Source organism: Haliotis rubra, unplaced genomic scaffold (genome assembly GCF_003918875.1).
Source record: "Haliotis rubra isolate DU_JTF1 unplaced genomic scaffold, ASM391887v1 Scf282, whole genome shotgun sequence".
Taxonomy (NCBI): domain Eukaryota; kingdom Metazoa; phylum Mollusca; class Gastropoda; order Lepetellida; family Haliotidae; genus Haliotis; species Haliotis rubra.
Window position 1 is genome coordinate 1,084,202 of NW_025766914.1, and position 11,340 is coordinate 1,095,541.

The 11,340-nt window shown below is 38.5% G+C and overlaps 1 long non-coding RNA gene across 1 annotated transcript in view; it reads right to left on the reverse strand.

Moving 5' to 3' along the window:
- The window catches only part of LOC124281335, a 39,161-nt gene extending 33,354 nt beyond the window's left edge, over positions 1-5,807 (reverse strand). The window contains exon 1 of the long non-coding RNA XR_006899905.1: positions 5,504-5,807. This is a non-coding gene — a long non-coding RNA (uncharacterized LOC124281335). The remainder of the gene's footprint in view (positions 1-5,503) is intronic.
- Between the last annotated feature and the right edge of the window lie 5,533 nt (positions 5,808-11,340).

An 11,340-nucleotide genomic window follows, 5' to 3' on the forward strand; every position in this document is an offset into this window, starting at 1 on the left:
AGATAAAACATTCCCACTGTGACACAGTTTACTGACTCCAAGCTCACCACTATTTGTAATTCTCAGCACCGAGCTCGCCACTACTTGTAATTCTCAGCAGCAGCCATCACTTGTAATTCTCAGCACCCGAGCTCTCACCACTACTTGTAATTCTCAGCACCCGAGCTGCCACCACTACTTGTAATTCTCAGCACCGAGCTCACCACTACTTGTAATTCTCAGCACCGAGCTCACCACTACTTGTAATTCTCAGCACCGAGCTCACCACTACTAATTTACACTACTTGTAATTCTCAGCACCGAGCTCGCCACTACTTGTAATTCTCAGCACCGAGCTCACCACTACTTGTAATTCTCAGCACAGGCATGGTGACAACAAGTACCTCATGCAACATCTTCTGGCATGAAACTACTGAGGACCAAACCTCCCACTTTCGCTCATCTGACAAACACTCTATCCACTGGATCATGGAGACTGTCTTTACCTGGAGAATATCCCGCATTTCCAGTGAACAAGTTTAAAAACCTGAAAATAAAACTTAAGTATATCTTTCCAGTATTTTAGAAAACACATTACTGTTTTTAGTAATTCACCCAGATCCCTCATGAATATCAAGTGGTTGGCTCATAGCTCCAGCCGGAATTTTAATTAAGACCCTAAGCACCAAAGTGTAAGGATTATAGGCATTAATTACAAATTCATGGGAAAATAGGAAATGTTTAGGTACGCTGGAATGTCAGTTAATCCCACTGCCCCTAGGTGTACAGAACAGAGGTGTACATCGTTTACACTTACTGCCAGGTCGGGGGGTATAGATTTAACATGTTTACCTTACAAATTAGGTCAAGCGGTGTAAGGGTAGGTCCCTATTATGGCAGATCCCTATCATGACTACACCTGATTTAACTGAGCCCTTCTGGGACAAGATGGCTGTCCCGTTACATAACGTGTTGACATGCCCCAGTATATGTTTACGTGTGTGAGGTGAGGGGTGGGGTTTGAGGCACTTCGCACAAATACCTGGGTTTTATCAAAGAACAACATAGGATAAGCGCCAGTGTTTGGAAACTTGGCAATATATAAAGGAACATTTTGTGTACATGGTACTGAAACTTATGAGTCATGTTAATATGGTAGACTGCTATAGAGCTGTAATATTGCTGAGTGCGGCACAAAACTAAACTAAAATGGTTGACAAATGGCCCTTTTCCTTACTTTTGTTACTTCTGTGTGTGATGAAAACCTTCAGGATGACCAAAAACAGCTTGTTGTTTTTTAAATTCAAAAGGAAACATTCTGACCCAGGAACATTCTTTTTATCGGGAGCAGGACAGTTCCCACCCGGACAACTGCCACCGGACAATTCCCACCTAGGACAATTCCCACCCAGACAATTCCCACCTAGGACAATTCCCACCTAGGACAATTCCCACCCAGACAATTCCCACCTAGGACAATTCCCACTAGGACAATTCCCACCTAGGACAATTCCCACCCAGACAATTCCCACCTAGGACAATTCCCCACCTAGGACAATTCCCACCCAGGACAATTCCACCCAGGACAATTCCCACCTAGGACAATTCCCACCTAGGACAATTCCCACCTAAGACAATTCCCACCTAGGACAATTCCCACCTAAGACAATTCCCACCTAGGACAATTCCCACCTAGGACAATTCCCACCTAAGACAATTCCCACCCAGTTATTTTCACTCTAAGTTTCACTATAATGATGAGGACAATTCCCACTATGATCATCACAGACAAGTACAAGTTGACTGGAGCGGGAGAAACCTTCCCTTACCTTTATGTATGTCACAAAATAGTGCTTCCTTATTTTAAAAACATGCTATTATTTGTTGTGTATTAAATAAGATCAATAAGATCTATGTCTTTCCAAGTAAAAGCAGGTCAAGTCCAATATTTTCTTCAGGTCATATACACTACCCCCAATAAATCCAATTCTTTCAGGGACGGTGGGGTAGCCTTGTGGCTGAGGTGTTCGCTCATCACGCTGAAGACCCGGGTTCAATTCCCCACATGGGTACAAAGTGTAAAGCCCATTTCTGGCCCATAATTGCTAGAATATTGCTAACACTGGCCTAAAACTAAACTCACTCAAGTTATTTCATAGTACTACCATTAACTGGTCATGACATGGCAGTTTAATATGCAGTATGAAAGAATTAAGTTATCTTTTATCTTCTTTTGAGCAGTATATTTATAATGGCTTCTTGAAAGATCAGAAAAAAAATCTAAATAATAAGCCAGTCTGACACATTTGACTCTTTAACAGATAGTGCTGTAAGTTCAAAACATGTTTGTGTTGTATGAAACAATGTCTAGTTCTCACTCATGTGAATATATCAACTACATGTTCATAATTATTCTGAATTATGCAGATCATGTGGGTAAGTAAGGGCCATTATCCCATCTTGTCCTTGAACAGTTGTGTACATACAGGTCCTGATAAGGAGCTCCCACGGTTATCTTGGGTCACTGTATGACAGATAGTCTTCTTATACTGTGGAACTATAGGCCATAGCATGATAAGTGGAAATATAGGGGTACACTATCATAACTGCAGACATTATTCTTTGAATTACAACACTTTATTCTGTGCTAATATGTAATATTTTGCTAAATACAAATGTATGTTATCTGTAAAATTTTGAGTTACCCAATAATCTTTGATGGCAATGTTTTAGAAATTCATAATCCTTTTATAAATCCGAGATTGCTAAACTGTTTTTCAAATTAGCATTTTCATTTAAAATTGTAATAACTTATTTCTCATTTGAGATTGAATTGTCAAACTCTCAGATAAGGTTTTATCATAACTTGCTTTGTATCTGAAAGTTGTAACCTTTTCCTCATTCTGCAATCATGTGTACCCTTTGTCGGAACCCATTCCTAGCAATAATTTAGATGGTCATCAAGTTGTCTCTGAATGTTTCACATTGTCATAACCCTCAACATTGTACTTACAGTAACTGAAAGCCCACAAAATGGCCGTAACTTGAAATAATTGCACACTTTAATTCTTAATTTGTTTTCATTTGTCATGATATATTTACATATTCATTTACAAATATTCTTGCTTAAATTTACAATCTTCTCAATTCTGTAAAAGTGATGTTTTCTCCTATGATGTAATGTCCTAGGATGAATGTGTTCTGACCACAAGATCAGTATCTCCTAGCACTGTTTGTACACAGGAGTGGTTTGCTACCCTCACAATGACCCACCCTCAAGTTGACGGGGACATGCTTGGGGGTTGCTCTGGGACTGGTCTTGTTTACCTTCACTCTGTGACAATAATGACTTACATCACCGGAGTAGATGGCGGACATATCAGAGTCTCTACCTCCATCCTCTCTATAAGGATGATGTAACAGACATTTATGGGCATTGTGTAATAAGATGCTCATCAAACTTTAACCTTTTCAGGTCACATGACTTGGAGAGGTCAGGTTAAGGAAAGTGTATTTGTCTTGAACAAATGTATTTATACCTATTTATGTGTTTGTGTTAGATAACATCTCATCACAATTACTGCTGGACATGGACACCTGATTTGACTTGAACTGCGTTTCTGTAACTACGTTTCACATGAACAGGAACAATTTTTATGAATAGACAACTTCTTTATTGCAAAGGATGCGATGCTTCAGTGTAGACACTAACATGGTTATCACTGACTGACTGACTGAGTTTGGTTTTACGCCGCTTTTAGCAATATTCCAGCAACATCACGGCGGGGGAAACCAGATTGGGCTTCACACATTGTGCCCATGTGGGGATTCGAACCCGGGTCTTTGGCATGACGAGCTAACGCTTTAACCATTAGGCTACCCCACCGCCCCACATGGTTATCAAGCTGGTGATACACATCATTAAGGACAAGGAAGCCTAGGTTTCACATGTACATCAGTGCAGATTTCTATGCGGATGTTGATCATCATCCTTCTTCTTGGTATCCCTGGTCCAGTGTTGTCACCTGAAGTCATCCCTTGTTCTGAGAGAGGACCAATGGAGATTGAGCACAAACATCATGCTTTAGCCATCGTTTCATATGTTGTATGTGTTGAAGTGATGACTAAATACATATTCGTTCCAAAAACATTTTGTAGTTTCTTTTACTGCAGTGTAATATTTTTACAGCAATATTACACTAGTGTAATACCGCTAGACATATGACATCATAATGGTTACAGTTATGACATCACAATGGTAATACCTCTGTCACAATGGTATTAGACCTTGCTTGACTCGCGGAAAGCTGAAAGTCATCACACTGATTGTAGGCAGTTTCTATCAATTTATGTTGGAGAGTAATAAACAGAATACTAAACTCGCTTCCGTGAAATACCATTTTTATAAAATTCGTGAAAGATTTAGCATCAAACTCGCTTTTGCTCGTTTGATACCAAATCATTAACTCGATTAATAAAGATGGTATTACATGGAAGGTCATTTAGTATCCTCTATTTATAAATAGGTCTCAAATTTTGCCATTGATTCCAATGCATCAGTTACTGATTGGTGCAGATTCAGAAGTGACTCTGGTTCAACTGTGGTCTGGCTCTGACTTGACTCTGGCTTGACTCTGGCTTGCCTCTTGTGGAAGTAGGGCTTGTAGGTGCCACTATTGCACTAGTGTCACCTACAAGCACTTGCTCCACCTTCAAGCCTAGTTTCACCTACAAGCACTTGCTCTACCTACAAGCACTTGCTCTACCTACAAGCACTTGTCTCACCCACAAGCACTAGTTCCACTTTCAAGCCTAGTTTCACCTACAAACACTTGCTCTACCTACTAGCACTAGTTCCACCTACAAGCACTAGTTCCACTTTCAAGCCTAGTTTCACCTACAAACACTTGCTCTACCTACTAGCACTAGTTCCACCTACAAGCACTAGTTCCACTTTCAAGCCTAGTTTCACCTACAAACACTTGCTCTACCTACAAGCATTTGCTCTACCTACAAGCACTTGTCTCACCCACAAGCACTAGTTCCACTTTCAAGCCTAGTTTCACCTACAAACACTTGCTCTACCTACTAGCACTAGTTCCACCTACAAGCACTAGTTCCACTTTCAAGCCTAGTTTCACCTACAAACACTTGCTCTACCTACTAGCACTAGTTCCACCTACAAGCACTAGTTCCACTTTCAAGCCTAGTTTCACCTACAAACACTTGCTCTACCTACTAGCACTAGTTCCACCTACAAGCACTAGTTCCACTTTCAAGTACTAGTTCCACTTTCAAGCCTAGTTTCACCTACAAACACTTGCTCCACCTACTAGTTCTACCTTCAGCCGAGTTTCACCTACAAGCACTAACTCCATCATAATTAGAAACTCAGTGAGATCTATATTTCCTCTGCAACTCAAAGGACAGGAAGTCTAGTGATCATTGGTACATACAAAGTTATCAGAGGGGATCTAAATCCCATTTGTCTTACAAGCGATTGGACATCAATTGAAGACTGTACCTGGAGAAATGAGGCGAGTATTTAGCCCGGGGGTAGGAGAAGGCAGGTCACGGTTAAGTTGGGCACTTGTTACAGCAGGATATGTCTCTGGGGGTGGTCACCAGATCTGAGGGGGTGCCTTGCACGGGACTACTGAAAGATAAGATGTCACACTTGTGAGAATAGGGACTTGGAATTAATTGTTATGGAGTAAATGATGGAGATGGGCTTTACCAGTCACCTGGAACTTTTCACAGTGTTTTATAATGATGACTGACTGACTGAGTTTGGTTTTACGCCACTTTTAGCAATATTCCAGCAACATCACGGCGGGGGACACCAGAAATGGGCTTCACACAATGTACCCATGTGGGGAATCAAACCCGGGTCTTCGGGGTGACGAGCCAACGCTTTAACCACTAGATTACCCCACCGCCCCTTTATAATGATGATGAGCACTGAAGAGATGCTAGACATAGTCCAACTGAAATATATATATGTCAATGTTTTACATGCAAGACATTGATGACTATACTAATGGAAGGATGCAGGTGTTCTGGCAGAACTAGGTGGAAGGGGGGATTTATTTAAGAAAGCAAACATTTGGAAATATAGTATAACATTCTTGTTTATTGTTTAATGGTGCATTCATAGCAGTTTCTTTGTCTTCATTTATATATTATCTACCAAGCCTCCATTCATCCAACTCTTATTGTCATTAATTTATGGGAAATGTTTTCACACCAGTAAATCTTCACCTCTTGAAGAATTTAGCCGAAAAGATTGTGATATTTTCTGTAATTTAAATGAAATCAGAACAAATTTCTACCTTGAATATGTAACTGGAAAATTAGCACAATTAGGCCACAATAAAGGAAATATTTGACTTTTTATCTGATTATCTATTATAGCTGGGATAGATCATCTTACTTTTTAAACTGTAATTATACTTTTGAACACATCAGTGAACGTAACCACTGATAAAAGGCGAGTGACGTGACACTAAAACATCTTGTAGGACTATCTGTAAGACCAAAAAACGATATACATATGTAGTATTCATGGTAAAATATGAGGAGAGTGATTGGTAGTGAAAATCTTATAGTTACTCCATTCTTGCCTTACATGTTTACTTAAAATCTGATCCCAGAAAGCCATGTTTCTTGTCTATTCTCACCAGCCCACCCACCACCACAGATGACAGGTCTTTAAAAGAATACACTTGAAAGGTCCTATTCTTTCAGATTTCTATATTCACATGGCACGTTTCTTCTATATGCCCCACGTTATTGGTTGTGCCAGATACAGGAAGTGATAAGTGATCACGGGAAATAATATTTCCATAAAAAAACCACCTGTGCTCGTGAGTATGCATGAGATAATCAAGTGAAACTAGAAACAACCGTATAGGCCAACCACATGTCAATGAATAAGAAACTTTATGAAGTGACTAAAAAAAACCAGGTCCTATAATATTTAAGGTTCCTTCATAGACAAAAAAATATTTTGAAGTGTTTCTGAAAACAAATTCCAGACTCGCCTTCGAAAACCGAAACAACCCACCCCCCTTCCATAATTAACTGACCAATCACTGCTTCAATATATAGTTACATCAGTAATCACATCACATTCCAAGGATCCAAGTTCCAAGAGTCTTGGAGTGACTTCAAGGTCATAAATGTGTTTAGGGGTGGATAGCATGTATTTAGAACATACAAGATGAAAGACAATCAACACCTTCAGTTTGGTTGTTTTCAAAGGGTGGGATTACACCAGAGTTCAAGTGACCACTATTGACTGTTGACCTATGATATAACAGGACATAACACACCTAACAGTAAAGGGTGGACCAATGACATCCAGCTAGAGTCATCAGTGGAAGATCAAAGGTCATGATGACCCTGCTAGTTAGGAGGAGATAGGTAGCTGGCAATTGACCCTCAAATTGACCCCTAAAAATGGGATAATTTGTAAGCAGGGGTAACAGTGTATCCAAGATCAAAGACCACCAGGTATGAAGGTAGCTAGATAGGTAGCAAGATTGTACATCCTTCTCAGAAATTGGATTAATTTATGGTACAATGGTCAGGTAATGTACTGAAATTAGCAAGGTATGTATTTAGTTTCTGGTGGGTGGTTATCAAAATGGTTTGGTATTTCCGTCCTGGGTAAGGTAGGTCAGCCTGCCAATCACCTGATGTTTAGGAAAACTGTAATGTTGTATAATGTTGTATAATGTTGCATAGTGGTGATGTTCTAGATCAGTTTAAGGTCATGATGGTTGATGAAACAGGAGATGGGTAGGTCCTTAAATTAAGTGAGGTAATATAAAATTGGTCGCCTGAAAACCAGAGCTTCCTAAGTCCATTTCTGACAAAATTAGAGTTAGTATGCTCGGGCTAGGTTTTAGAGCATAATCTATTACTCCAGCAACTTTTTACAGTGCTATCTAGCTTTGATCACATGACATTGAGATTTCCCAATTTTGAAGTGATTTTCATTATGGAAATGGAACATTTAAACTCTGTTCTTATTTCTGCTTTATTTCATTAAATATAGTCCTTATGAAAGTAAAAATGATTTAAACGACAAAAATACAACCTGGTAAAAAAGAAATAACAATCAAATACCCATATAATAATGATAAGGCTGAGGTTTAGCTGTGTTTCTGACACTAAGAACACTTTGGTTTTGAGAAAAAGTGGTCATGTGTTCTATCTCCAATAATTTTTCATGAATTTCTTATTTAATTCAATAGATTGAGCATAGACTTTGAGATTTTCTGAAACTGTTTGACATGTCACATATACACTCTGGTCTTCAATCTGCCCCTGGACTAAGAAAGGTATATTTGTCTGTGAACATCACACAACAGAATTACGCTAAGCTGCAAATAGAAATTTCAGTGTTGATGTACATAAACAACATGAACTCTATGTCCACTGGCAGACACTGGGAAACAAATCAAAGTTGTTTTTCATCTTTTGCATGTGAACAGCACTCACCAGCAACTCAGGTTATGAAATGCATAATCTGGGCTTGGATACAATTCATTTAGGACAATACAAGCACATTTATTAATCACAAAAATATCTGACACAAATTGATTTGAAATTTGACCCTCAATTTGTTGTTGGTTTGAAGGAAAATATATGTAATGATGATGTGTTTGACCTGCTGTTGCTTTTGGCTAAATACTGTATTTATATATGTGGAACATTTTAATCACTTTAAACATTATATCCATACACAGTTTATCATTGAAGAAATGAATTCTTATACCAAAAGCCAACTAGGTAGTTCCCTACTAAGTGCATGTTGTACCATAAACTAGCTAATGTAGATATGTCAATTTCTGATGCTAAGTGATCTAAGTAAATAGGTACAGTAATTCTTGTTTATTTAAATGTATGCTTCGATTTTACTGTATTAAACCTTTATATGGATTAATGCATAATCAGAGTGGATCTGAGTGTGAATGAATGTCTATGTCAGTGTCAAATTAAAAATATATCTGGGTCCATTACATCCATACCTCTAATATGAACCTTACTAATAGGGTTAACATGCAGAACAATGTAATAATCTTGCTTGGTGTTTTATAAAGTTTTCTGTCTATCTTTCCTCATTTGGGCCACATACTAAATTGGGTGTGTGTTCTTATCTGAGACAGGGATGCAGAAAAAAAATATCAATTAAAAAAAGAATTGTCACCCATAACAGGGCTTGACATGTAGATGGGACCATCATGAGCTAACACAGTCCTTTAATAAAACCAAACTGTAGACATGTTCCATACGTGGAACATCATACTCAAATAAATCATTAATATCTTCATCAATAAAGAATTAATTATTAGTTTTGGTGTTAGCAGATATTTTATTCTTAACCATTCAAGGCTTTAAACTTACTAATAACTCAGGACAGATCATCTTTGTCAATTATTTTCTAAAAAATCAATTTACTAATATTTTTCATAAATTTCTTGTATGATTTCAAACAAAGAAACACGAAGAGGTCACAACAATGACATATCACCCTGAATACACCAGTCAATGCTCTCAGTATGTTTTTAAGTAAACATGAATTGGTTTCTCCTTAAGATGTGTTACCAGGGTCTCTGATGAACATACCGGTATATCTCCTTCTGTATCTAAGAGAAGTCAATTACTGAACATTGAGATGCCAAGATGGCCTCCCAACCTTCAATACATGAAGAAGCACACAGGATTAACAGAAGTTCAAACAAGAAATCACTCCATTGTCACTTCCCCTGATAACAAGCCTTACAACAATTTTCAAATCCTGCCAATAATGAAAATAATACACAGAAAGTGATCTCTTAGAAAAATGAAAACTTCAAAGGTTTAATGACAAAACATACGATGAAGCGATTAATTTAGATAAATATTTTAAGAACCATAAAATTAGGACTATACTGCTTTAGTTTGAATAATGAGGACTGGGAGACATGTTTAAGTCAATAATGGTTGTGTAGTTTAGAGATTTGAGATACTTAGGAAATTGGTTTAACCTAATTTCAAATTCAAGTAGTGAAGAAGACCAAGCATATCCAAGTCAATGAGGGTAATATGCCTTGCAAATTGGGCTATGCAAGTCTGAGATTAAACTTTTATCCAACACTGACCTGGTTACATATGTAACAAATCTGGTTTGTAACAGCTCAGTGCGCATGTACCAGACCTTCAACACTGACACTATGTTGTTTCTGATTTAATCGTGTTGCTACAAACAAGGTCGTCTAAAATAACAAAGAATTAGGTTAACTAAGGGACTAGGTGACCTCTAGTCTGACCCTGAAAATTGGGATGATGTTATTTCAGATTCAGATCCATGATCCTAAACAGTATAACACTTTAGGGACCTCAATGCTTAACACTTGAGGTGATGTCTCATAACACTTCATTGAAAACTGACCCTTGAAATTGTTGGTGTTGACCCCAATCAGGGAGTTTTCTTGTCAGAAGACATGATGTTGCTTAACGGAGATCAAAGTGGGAGATAAGGGGTGACATCATGGAGTCATAATGAAGCAGAAAATTAAAGATGGAGGCATGACAAGTGGCGACACCTCGAGGCGAAATGATACACTAACCAAACCAAACAGTCTTTTCTCCACAGCAAGAGATCAGGCAGGATTTCCTAACTTGCATCATCCCTGATAAAAAGTCAATTGCTTCAATCAACACCACTCCCCGCCTTGACCTTGAGGTCACGCTACCCCTAGGGGTACAAAGAGTAAATGAGATCCCTGTAACTGTTTATAGGCAAGACCTGTTTCAAACACAGAGGATATTTAACATAAAATAAGTTCCTTTTTGATTAAACAAAAATGAGGATTGTTCTTTTTTTCAGTTCATCCTCTTTTGAATGGAAAAACATGACATAAAACTGTATGAATCAAGGAAATGACACAATGAATAGATTGAGCCAAGGTTATTTCCTAGAAAAGCCCATGCAGGGGCCTTCTGTTTTGGGTTCCATGGGACTGTGAGTTTGGATGTTGGTGGACCCCTAGTATCAATATTGGGGGTCTCCACAGGCTGATTGCAAAAAATCATAATGCACACAATGCTTCACACTTTGATCACAATTTTATCGATAATCCATTGTGATCATGGGACAAATATAATGAACTTTAACCCTTCCTCGTCCTTCCAGTACATCATCCCTATACCCCCATCCATCCAGTACAACATCCCTATACCCCCATCCATCCAGTACAACATCCCTATACCCCCATCCATCCAGTACAACATCCCTATACCCCCATCCATCCAGTACAACATCCCTATACCCCCATCCATCCAGTACAACATCCCTATACCCCCATCCAT